Source organism: Acomys minous, assembly GCF_964271855.1.
Source record: "Acomys minous genome assembly, chromosome: 2".
NCBI lineage: Eukaryota > Metazoa > Chordata > Mammalia > Rodentia > Muridae > Acomys > Acomys minous.
This window is the reverse complement of record NC_140484.1, coordinates 113,623,093-113,635,606: the sequence shown is the minus strand read 5'-3', so window position 1 is coordinate 113,635,606 and position 12,514 is coordinate 113,623,093. Positions and strand designations below refer to the sequence as shown.

The 12,514-nt window shown below is 42.9% G+C and overlaps 1 long non-coding RNA gene across 3 annotated transcripts in view; it reads right to left on the bottom strand.

Annotated features, from left to right (window-relative positions):
• The window catches only part of LOC311588536, a 51,140-nt gene that overhangs the window by 11,357 nt on the left and 27,269 nt on the right, over nt 1-12,514 (bottom strand). The window contains exon 2 of one of the 3 annotated variants that reach the window (XR_014776238.1): nt 7,171-7,271. The exons of the other annotated variants lie outside the window; for them this stretch is intronic. This is a non-coding gene — a long non-coding RNA (uncharacterized lncRNA). The remainder of the gene's footprint in view (nt 1-7,170; nt 7,272-12,514) is intronic. 3 annotated transcript variants of the gene reach the window in all.

Here is a 12,514-nt window from a genome sequence, read left to right as displayed (position 1 = left end):
TCAGTTCCGTAGGATACAACCTTCTCTTCTGACCTCTGTGGGAACAGGCACGCCTGTATGCATGCACATAATCCTAGACTTAAATTTGAAAAAGAGAGATGTGTGTGTGTGTGTAAGAGATGTGTTAGACTTGTGTAATGTCTGTGAGATATGTGTGTGATGTGTATGTGTTAGATGTGTGTGATATGATGTGTGTGTGTGTGTGTGTGTGTGTGTGTGTTATGCACATGTGTAGGTACATGTGTAGGTCCAACGTTGACATTGGTATTTTTTCTTGATTAATCTCCAGTTTGTTTTGGAGACAAGATATCTCATTGGAACTTGCTGCACAATGAGCTGACTGACTTATCGCTGTAACATCCCTTAAGCCCAGGGCTGGGGTTATAGGTAGAGATCTAAACTCTGGAGCTTGCTGTCTGGCATGCCACTGACTAAGCTGCCTCTACTCCCATCTTTGGGAGTACATGAAGGAGGAGGAGGTGGCCCTTCATCTTGAACATGCAAAGTGTAAAGCCAAGATGGAAAGGAGAGTTGCCAGGGTAACATGCAATCTGGACCTGAGAGATCTTGCGCCTGTCTTCTTAAGAGCTGAGGCAGGAGACAGCGGGTAGCCGGGCTTGAGCTGAGCTAGGTCCCTTCTCCCACCCATGCCTTGGGAAGAGGACAGAAGGAGAACCCTCAGTGGAAGGGGAGGATTGCTGTGTCAGCAAGAGTTGTTTAAATAGATTTCCTTTGCTGGCAGGGTGCTAATGAGGTGTGAGCACGGGGAGGGAAGCAGGGGAGGCTCGCTGGAAAAAAAGCTGATCTGAGTCAGGCTTCAAAGGGGTTGAGTTAGGAGCTTGAGAAGAGAGCACTGCCCACCCACCCGGAAGTCAATCTCTCTTAAGAGAGCTGACAAAGACAGCCCATAGGCTCAGAGAAGACACCCTCTTGTTCCATCTCAGGACTTTAAAAATAATCCTCCTCCTTAATCTTTAGAAGCCAATGTACTGGATTATGTGAGTCTTTGTATGAATACAGAGGTGTCTGCCCTTCTGCCTGGCCCTGCCCCCCCCCACACACATCACAATGGTGGGTTTGGGGCCAGGTTTCTCCCAGAGACAGCTTGTTGTCTGGGATCTCATCTCTTCTTTGCCCATTTCCATAGCAAACACACACACAGACACACACAGACACACACACACACACACACACACACACACACACACACACACACACACTTCACAGCCTTTTCCAACTGCTTTGCAATTGTTTTAAAACTATCTTTAAATTTCTCTCCTAGAAGACGGGTGCAACAGCTTTGGTTCATGTCTCTCTTCGTTTTTAAAGAGAGAAGGAGTTGACATCTATTAGATCAAACTATAGGGAAGTCTCAGCTTTGTAGGCCAGAAATGATTTTATGAGGGCAGTGTCACATAGGTCAAGTAATACATCTGTCTGGAGCTGTCGCTAGTCTGGACATTCTCAGGATGGAGTGTGATACACCCGCTAGAGGGATTTTGGGGATGCGATGACGCACACTGGGAGTGGAGCTGGAAACTTGGAAGACCTAGTCAGGATCATGATACAGAACTTGTGGCCATTGTACTAGCAGTAACATTGAAGTCTGTCTGATGTGTCCCGTCATGGGACGTTTGCTTGTGAACTTCGCATGCTGTACTTTTCACAGTATCCCCATCAACATGGGAACCTCAAGGTATGAAGGAGCTACAAGACAGGCCCATGACGATGCGTTGGAGAGATAGAATTGGGTTCAGGCATTGTGTCCCAGTGGCTGTACTGCCCCTGTATTTTTGTGAAAAGGGAGACCTCTACATGAGAGAGTTGTTCGGGAATCCTCCACTTTCTCCCTGGCTCTTTCCTATCTAGGCTAGTAGGAACGTCTAGGCAAGAAGCCACACTACCAAGGGCAGCTCTTTAGGCCCAGGTAGACTTTGGTTAGATTACAGCCTTGACTTAGACTCTGTGACCTGAGGAAATGATATTAACCCATACAACTGGTTTGCTCGTATTGGAAAAAAAAAATTAAAAACATAAATTTTAAAAAATGGGGCTACACAGACGTGCCTAAGGAGGATGTTGAAGCAATTCCTATGTTAAGAAGTCTTTAAGAGGTGTTGAACTGATTTATGTCCCTATGTCCTTTGTTAAGACCCTACTACAGACGCTGGAGAGATGGCTTAGTGGGTAAGAGTGCTTACTGTTCTTGCAAAGAACCCAGGTTTGGTTCCCAGCACCCATATCAGGCAGCTCTGTAACTTCCAACTCCAGGGATATGATGCCCTCCTCCAGCCTCTACAAGAATCTTTACAAAATGGCATTTACTCACCCAGACATATAAATTATAACAAAAAGAATATGAAATATTTGAGAAAAAAAAGCCCCCTTATGTGTTTGTGCTCCAAAAGTATGTGTTGAAAGACTGAGTAGTCAAGAGAGTGAGGAAAGTATTGGTAGTATGGGGAATGTGGAAGGTGGTGTGGATCACTAAGGAAGAGCGAGAACTGAGGAATAAAGGTGAAGAAGGAAATGATGGAGGGAGGTTAAAAGATGTCACTGGCAACCCATTCAATCCAGGGAAACTGCTGGCAGTTCCTGGGTACTCATTACTGCAGCAGCCAGCCACCTACCTTTCCCTATTTGAGTTCCTAGGGTTGGCTAACAAATGAGAAGAAATTATGAGGCTTAAAACAACAGGGTTTTCTAATGATAGTTATGGAGGATACAAATCTGAGATCAAGGTGTCAGCATACCATGCTCCCTCCTAGGGCAGAATCTGGCCTCCTCTGCCTTCTGGGGGTTGCCAACAATTCTTGGCGTTCCTGGGATTATGGTGGCTAAATTGCATCCTCTGTCCTGGTGTTCCATCGGCCTGATCCTTCCATGTGGGCCTGTGTTCTAATTTACCTTTTTCTTCTTTTGACCAGTTTGTTTATTAGTATACATCAACTACACATGATGATGGGTTTCCCTTTCTCACATGCTTGTACATGCCTATAACATATTTTGGTCATATCCATCCCCACCACGCCCTTGTCCCCTCCTACTGTTGCTAATCCCATTCCTTATCCTAATCTGTCTCCCTTCTGCTTTCAGATTTTTGTTTGTTGACCTAATGAATTTAATTAGGACTGCTTACAGGGGCACTGGTGTGGTGATGTTTCCAGGAGCATCAGCAACTTACTTGGGGTCATCAGTACTGAGGAAAACTTGACTCTCTCCCTCAGCACCATAAATTGCCTATGGCTCCTTAGGGAGAAGTGGGGCCTTGTGAGCACCTCTGCCTTCCGTAGTGATTTCCTTCTAATTATAAGACAATGGTCATTGGAGTAAGGAACATCGCAATCTACAGGATCGATCTCATTTGAACCTTAATTACATCCATAAAAGTCCTATTTCCAAGAAAGATCTGTGGTGGGTTCTGGGTAGACATGAGGCTGAGTGACTACTGCCCTGCCCAGCCCAATGCAGCAATCATTAGCACAGTATAACAAAATTTACTCATTGTTTTCATTCTCTAAAATTTTCTATTTGGATGAGGGGCAAGGTCCTACTACATAGCCTGGGCTGACCTCAACGTCATGATTCTCCTGCCACATATTTCTGAATACAGGAACCAGGCATATTCCACCACACCCTGGTCAACACATATTTATTGTCTGCTCAAGTGAGAATACATAGTGAACGTGTCAGAGTCCTTCCTCATAAGGACCTGACTAACTAATTGAAGAGACAGAGTTGTCCGCAAGAAAAATCAGTAGAGGTTGACAAGACACAAAAATTGGATCTTGCTCATATCGCCTAAGAGGAAAGGGCTAATTTTGCTGTAAGTGAACATCGGTTAGGGCAGAATTTGTACAGAAGGCAGATTATGATTTGGATATAGAATTATCTGTGGGATCTGTATTTGTACGCTTAGTCTTCAGCTTGGGGTTGTTTTGAGGGATTGTAGAACCTTTAAAAGGCAGGACCTAGCTGGAGGAGGTGAACAGCTACTGGGAAACCTTGAGATTTATAGCTGGCCTAGCTTCCTGTCCGCCCTTGCTTCCTGATCCACTCAGATCTGAGTAAGCTCTAGCTGCTGCAGCTGTGAACTGTTTCTACCACCATGTATTCCCCTTCGTGATGACCTACATCCCCTAAAACAATGAGACATCCCCTAAAACAATCTTCCCTCTATTTGTTGCTTTATCCAGATATTTTATCCTAGCAATGAGATAACTAGGTGATGATTATGGTACATCATCCTGGAAGAAGAGTCCTCTGATGGGTTTACATGCCAGGCAAATGGGCAGAGGTGCTCTAGATGATGGCAGTTATACAAGGGCTGAGGTTTAAAAACTGTCTCTATTCTTGGTGGATCAGTAGGTTCTTTGGCACTAGTACTAGAGTGGGAGTGCATACCCGCCCACATGCCAGATGAGGAAGTGACTGTAATGCAAATAATGGGTCATATAGTGGTGCCAACAGTTTGAACTGTGGACAGGGAAGTAAATGCCCCAGAAGCATCTTGTCCTTAGTGATTTCCTTAACTCGGGTGGCCTGGTCTATTGACTCTGTAAAATAAAAGACAAGAGGCTATAAGGGACATAGTCATTTGGTTGTCACAGTTGAGGTTCTGAGGTGTGAAGAATTTCTAAAGTTTTCCAAGCAAATAAATGAAAGATTATCAAACTGTGATTAGTGGGTTGACTATATGTATTGTTAGTATTTTACAATCCTTTTCTCCAGAAAACCTGAGAGTGGAAAGAAAAAAATCTACAGTTTTCTTACAGGACAACTAAAAGGAAATTATTATTACTTTTAAAAAACAAAATGCGTCTTTGGCTTAACCAGAGATTTGCAAAGCACTGAGCTTAAATAGCAATCATCTAATAACAGTCCCCTCCTCCACAGTCTTCCTTCTTATATATTTAAAAGTGCTTGTAGATCACAAGTTGCCTATTTTAGGGAAAGCAAGTAAAACCATAAAGCCAAACCATTAAAAGCCACCATCAATTAAAGGCTGGTGAGAAGTGAAGAGGTATTGATGCTTCATGGGATTTTTAGCAGAAAGAAATGAGAAAATCTGATTTTAACAAAAAGAAGAAAAACAAAAACTTGTCTGCATTGGCCACTGACTTCTCTTCCTCCAGAAACATCACCATAGTTACCCCTCAGAGAAGAATTGCTCATGGATATTTGAGCAGGAGGCTAATGCCATATACAATAACAGAAGCATATTCAGAAATTCACCTTTGGGCAAGCAAGGCAGAGTGTGAAGAGCATGCCAAAGAGCAACACTGGCATCTTGAGTGCCTTGACCGTGGTACATGTGTTGGCTAAAGGAGTATTGGCTGGAACTGATGACATATTGGAGTTATTTTCAGAATAGTTAAGGTCCTGAAAACCTCAAACAACATTTGATGTCCTTGAGATACCTAGTAAAATTACTTCTCAAGAGGTCTGCATGTCCTGTGGCATTCCCAGATAGGATTCTTCCAGGGCTAGGGTACATCCTCACTTCCAAAGTGGGATGAAAAGTGGTGAAAAGTTGGGAAACTATTCCGATGTAAATCAAAATGAAAACCCATGAGTTTGAGTCTTCTTCGCACTCTCTGGAGGGCACTGGGTGCGTATTTTATTTCCCTTCTTTGAAATGAGTAGATTGACTGTGATGTTTCCTTTGTCTCCTCCCATGTCTGACATATTCTGATCTGTGACCAGGCACGTGTGAGATCAGATGTCTTCATGTGGAATCCATGACCTGTGACTGAAGGCCCATGTGGGCTATGCTTGCATATGACTGACATTGAGGTTGCTGGCTAGACTGGGGACCTAGGCATCGTGGCCTTTTCCAACTGAAGGACTTGGGAAGCAAGTAAAAGAAGTCAGATGGAAAAGGACATATGCATCGGGGGAGATGTTATTAGCAAAGGGAGACACTTAAGCCCGTGAAACTGGAAACTATAAGGCAAGGGCAATGAGGCCTTAAAATGAAGCCACAGCATCAGCAAGGCTGCACTTGGCTGGATTTTCTGAACTTCAACCAAAGAAGGAAGAAGGCTTTCTCTTGAAGTGAGATGGGGTTAAACCCTTTCATGTCCAGTTGTTTCACAAGCTTCCCTGATCTAATCTGGCTTCTCAACCTACAGCTCTCCCTCTCCATCTCCTCTTCCTACACACACACACACACACACACACACACACACACACACACACGCACGCACACACACACGCACGCACACACACACACTCCTTAGGAGTTCTCAGGTTTGTGAGTTTCTGTATTATGTAAATCATGATATTTATTATTGGTGGTACTAGAAGCTATAATGCTCCATGGCACACAGGTAAAAGGAAATCGGCTTTCAATTGTCACAGGCTTACTTCACAATCAGGAAGGGCTAAATTCCTTGTCCAGGAGCAGCTTGCAGGATACTGAGAAAGCTAAAGGATCCCCACTACCGGTGGTGGGGACCCTGACAGTAGACAGAATATCAACATACATCATTTGTGCAGTGTCTACGCTTGTCTACTCGGTGCCATGAAAGTTTCTTGGCAAAGCACATTTGTTGATGGGACTGTCAGGTGCTATATTTAAACTTCTCATTGCCTCAAGAATTCCAGTAGGAGAAGATCTCATTTGTTATTGTCATTTCGATTTGGGTTCTTTTAGGATTTTCCTATGCTGGGATGGTGGGCATGAAATATAAGTTAAACTGAGTAAGAGTTGGCTAGCTATCTGAGGTTAAGAAACAGGAACAGGGGATGGCATGAAGCATTGAATCCACCATAAAGGACGGATTGTGAATAAGAGATGGGAAGGCCTTGTGTATGTCTGCTCATGTTATTCTTAGTGCAACTGTCTTCTTTCTGCATGTTGCTTCTATTGCAATGGCTTTTAGGGGGAAGTAGTGATGCAACTTGTCCTGCATAGGCCATATTCTGTGTCTGAAGATATCTGTGGCTGTTACAACTAGGGTTAGGAGTGCTACTGGGTCTGTGGGTAGAGGCCAGAGTGTGATAAAGCCCTACACTGTCCAGAATAGCCTCCAACAGCAAAGAAATCTTAGACCCCTGTAGGCTTTGAGCTTTTACAAACCTACTTTATTTGGGGCTGCCTCCCTTCCAGCCCACCTACCCTAGATAGGAGAGGAGAGAGGTTAGTGGGGAACAGGCGAAGCAGACCTTTTTAGACCCAGTTCCTTGGAGCAGTTCCACTCTTCACTGTCAGGATTCCAGCAGATCCGTAAAACAGCAAAGCAGTAATTCAGCAAAAGTGACAGCAACTGCAGCAGCCAGAACCCAGAACTTTGAAGTATTCTCTGGAGCATTTCTCTCTAGGTGGTTTTGGGCATATATATATATACATACATACACACACACACACACACACATGCCCTCAGAGTTTGTACTAGGATGTTTATCAGTTGGCAAAGATCATGTGGCAAAAGGCAGCTTCTCTTCTAGTGAACAAACACCATTTGTCCTCTCATAAGTCTGTTTCCAGTGGACAAACACCACACCCCCTTAAACAAGTCAGTTCACATGCCACACTTGGGATCAAAACAAAAACATGTTTACATTTACTACAGGTCCCCAATGCAAGTAATGCAAAACTTGAATAGTCATGTTCCAACATCATGGTAAACATTAGGAAAGCTGAGTATCTACAAATCACAACAACGGTAAACATGGAATGATAGCCCTAAGGGTACAGTAGTGGTACTCATAGTAGTAATCAACAGCTCTCTAATTGGCCTTAAGGACTTACTCAACCAGAGGGAAGTTATACCTGACACTGGAAATGTAGCCAATAGGAAAGACTAGTAAAATCCTGGATCTTGGAGGAGAACCTATAGCCTCCACTTACTAAACAACATAATCCCTCACTAGATTCTTAATATTTGTTCTTCTCTCCACAACAAATGCAGTCTTCACCCATCATTAAGGAAATCTCCCTTTGCAATATGTGGAGACCATTTACAGAAAACCATAGGCAATCAAAACACAGAGTTGAGGAGTTCAGTCCCTGTGGATATATCCACAAAACAGCTGTCACATCTGAGGATTAGGGGACACTATAGAAGAGGGAGAGAAAAGACTGTAAGAGCCATCAGGAAATTTTATGTGGGATTGTGTCTCCTAGTAATCATAATCTATACGAGCAATGTCACACCAGCATGCTGTGTATACCTGAGCTGAATAAAGGTAATAATAGATAAGCCACAGCGAGGAGAAAAAATCCCACAAAGTCTCAACCATACATAAAAGCCATAAACAACTAAGAAATGCTGACAGTGGGAAAAATAATCTTTCCCAGAGAAGAAAACACCAATTGATTGTTTCATACCAAATGGTCAGCCCTGAAAACATCCATACAAATAACATTGTACAGATCAAGCAGATTATATATAGGAAATTATCATGTGTGTAGGAGTGTAACAATAAATAATAAATAAAGAAGCAATGAATTTGAAAGAGAGCAAGAAGAATTATATGGGGAACTATGGATGGAGGAAAGAGAAGGAAGAATTGGTATAATTATATTATAATCTCAAAAATAAAAGAAAAAAAAAAGAAGGAGGAAGACAGAGCTACTCAGAACAAGGCAGGAGTGTGTGAGGGGAAGAGAATAGCCACAGCTGGCGCAATGGATGTCCACACAACCAGAGGATATAAAAGAAGAGATGCAGAATAGTATGAGATGATTGTGCAACTTAGGTGGCTTCTTTGGCTCCTAGAACTTTATTTTTTTAATTTTATTAATTTTTTCAGATTACAACTCAATTGTTATCCCATCATTTATATCCTCCAATTCCTCCCTCCCTCCCTCCTGCTTTCACCCTATACCCTTCCCCTAGGTCTATGACCAAGGGGGACCTCCTCCCCCTTTCTATATGGTCATAGGCTATCAACTCTCATCTTGGTATCCCCATGGAGGGGAGGTGGTCAAATATGGGGCACCAGAGTTCATGTTTCAAAATCATGAAATAGCACTGGACTTTCCCTTCCCTGTATGGTGGTGAATAGGCTCTGGAGATTTAGTGTGTGTGTGTGTGTGTGTGTGTGTGTGTGTGTGTGTGTGTGTGTGTGTGTGTTAATAAAAATAGTGGCTTCTGAATGTTGAAGAACTTGAATACACTGGTATATCTCTGCAAAAAATCTCCTGAGTAGGTCTATTTACCTCATTTTACAAGGGCAAAAATTCCTGAGGTTTACAGCATTGCAGTGGGTAGAGGACCGCAGAGAAGTTGAATCAGAGCTGGGACTTTTCACTGACCTAGCTGGCTGCAAGCTCGAGCTGTCCACCACTCCACACGTTTCCTTGGGCACTGGGGAGGCATTTCTGTGCCCACAAATGGGACTCCAGGCAGACATTCATTTTGAGCAATCATCTGGATGCCAGCTTCCACATGGTGGTGTGTCTCCAAACCATTTCCACTGTTGGCAGACTGACTTCAAGAAGCACTTCAAATGAGGTTATTAAGTTGCAGGTGTTCATGGGAAAAATCACATTTAATCTCGCTATGAAGTTTAGGTGAAAGTATTATTTCTAAGTCCAGTTTTGCTCTTTTCTTCATTCTGTTGATTAAATTCTCAGCTTCTTACAGTTATAAGGCAGAGTGTTTAATCTCTATAAAATAACAGCCCTGCCAAGAAAAAAATAGGAGGTTTATGCTTTTTTTGGTGGGGTGGTAGAGAGGAAATTATGTGTGTTGGTGGAAGTCAAGGCTTGAGCCTAGTAGACTGGGCCTGGCAGATTCCTATTCAGGATCTGGAGAGAGCACCACTGTGAGTTCCCGGACCCACAGATCATGCCAAAGTCTAAGTTTACAGTAGAAACAAACAGGAAAATTGCTCAAACAACTAAAATCGACCTTGTGCTTTCTCTCATGGAACTGGCATAGCTAATAGTTTGTTTAGTGGCTTCTACTTTGGGTGGAGGGAGAGCACGAGGCTCTGTGCTAATTGTGCATATCTACAAAACACTCTTAGGTTGGTACCACTCTGACTCCATTTTTCACCATAGTTCAATTCTTTAATTTGTTGATTTAAAAGATATGTGTGAAAAAACACACTTTCTGTGACGTCATGAAGTGATTTTTTTTTTATGTGCCACAGTGCCAACAACAAACATTTGCAAGACCACAACACACATTCCTGGACTCTGAAGCTCCCTAGAGACCAGTGTTGTTGGAACATATTCTGTCCCTCTTCACTCTGGGACCACATAGCCTAAAGGTTGAGAATCCCTTCATAGGTTTCAGCTTGGAACTGCTACCTCTTTTCCCTTCCCTATGCTGAACTTGGGTTGTAGGACTTTCAAGGAAAATGACTTTCCTGTTTTTTTGATAATCATAAAATTGATAGGACATGATTGTTATCAAATATCGATTCTTCCAAATTTGGATAAGAAATAACATCAAAAGAAGAGTTCATCTCTGAAGCTGTAGAAATCTGATGTGCCTCCAACTCCCTGTTCTCTCATCTTCTATCTTTGTACTGCACTTCAGGATTTCTGACCCTTGGCACTGTTGTTACAACTTTTTGTCTTTGTAGGAGATTTCCTTGCATTGTAGCATGTTGTAGCCTGCTTGGTGTAAACACAACTATATACCTATAGCATCTTCCCAGTAACCAAAAGTGTTCCCATACATTGACAAATGTCCCTTGAGAAATGAATAGTCTCTGCCAAATGGACCACTGCCGTCACAGTAATGTTCCATTTTAAAGCCATGAGACCTAAACCGTTTCAGCAAAGGCTTCATATTTCTAGAGTTTTCAAGTGTTAGTTGAAGCATCATGGTATGGTGGGAAGCACGCTGCACTTGGAGTGAAGCCTGCGCTTGATTTGAACTCTCTGTATTAACTAGGCAAGCTGAATTCTCTCTGTTCCAACTGCCCTCGCTGTGAAATGTAATAACATTGGCTTTGAAGATCTGCCGTGAAGCTTAAAGAAAATTATACAGACAAAGATCAAGCCTGATGCGGAGCGAGTGCTGGATGGAGCTGCACTTAGAACTAGATTCACTTCACGAGGTGACTTGCCTGCTGCCTTCCTTGTCTATAGTAGTGGGCAAGAGGAAGCTTCTGTGAGGACGGTATGATTTTGAGCAAAATTGCAAAGGTAGTCAATTTGAATTATTTTTCTAAAAATGTGTTTTAAAATGGACTTGAAAATTGAGGTGTCACGGGGTCTTAATGATGGAAGAAAACTCAAAAAATTTAGTTGCCTATATCATACTAGAGTGCACGATGTAGGGGCCTCTGCAGGGTGAACAAATGACGGTCTGAATCAAATGCAATGTTCAACCCTAGTGAGTGTCAAAGGCTTGACCTGCATCTTGATGCACATTTAAATGATGAAGCTGAGGGTGGTTTTCATCATGAGGGAAATCATTTGGAGTATGTCCATCAAATGTAGGAAGCTTGCTGAGTGATAGTGTCACATGCTTTTAGTCCAAGCACTTGGGAGGCAGAAGCAGGCAGATCTCTGTGAGTCTGAGGGTAGCCTGGTCTATAGATTTAGTTCTAGGAGAGTCAATGCTAAGCAAAGAATATAAATAAAGAATCTCTCTCTCTCTCTCTCTCTCTCTCTCTCTCTCTCTCTCTCTCTCTCTCTCTCACACACACACACACACACACACACACACACACACACACACATGTATATATTATTGTCAGAAAGATGACTCAGCAGTTAAGGGCACTGACTACTCTTCCAGAGGACCTGGATTCAGTTTCCAACACCCACATGGCAGCTCACAACTGTCCATAACTCCAGTTCCAGAGTATCCAACACCCTCATGTAGACATACATGGAGGCAAAACATCAAATGCCCATAAAATAAAAATAAATAAATCATTAAAAACAAAACAAGAATCTCTTGGGCCAATACTTTCTCAAATCCTCAAGGAGAAAGTGGAGCTTGCATTGCCTAGGGATAGACAGTGGAGCTCTCTTTTGTATTCCTAGGCCACCATGTTTTGGGTTGGGACTCTGGGAACGAGCCTGGTCTATTTTGGTACTGAGGTGGGCTTTCCTACTATAACTGCGAACTGGTCGGCAAGTTATATTGCTTTAAGCAGCGAGGCTAGTCCTGAGATTTCACACTGGTGGACAAGGGGTACCATGTGGAAACAGAATACTGCAGAGTGCATGGAGAGGGCGGAGCAGAACATGGACTTTGGAGACAGAAAGATGCAATAACAGTATTGCCCCCATAAGTTGTCAGTTGGGTAACATGAGGCATGAATCCTCTGCGAATAGTAGCTTCTCTGTGTGTCATTTTGCCCCTTATGCCATGTCTTGAGGCTTGTATATATTGCAGACAGAGCAAGTGTATTAGTCAGGGTTGCTGGAACGGAAAAAAATAGCACATACATATGTGCATATAATATGTGAACATGCACATATATAGCTATAAAAGGGTTTCATTACAGTGACTTTACAGCTGGAGATGATTCTCTTCATGTTAGAGAGGCAGAGGACCCAGTAGCTGTTCAGCCTAAGAAGCCGGATGCCTGA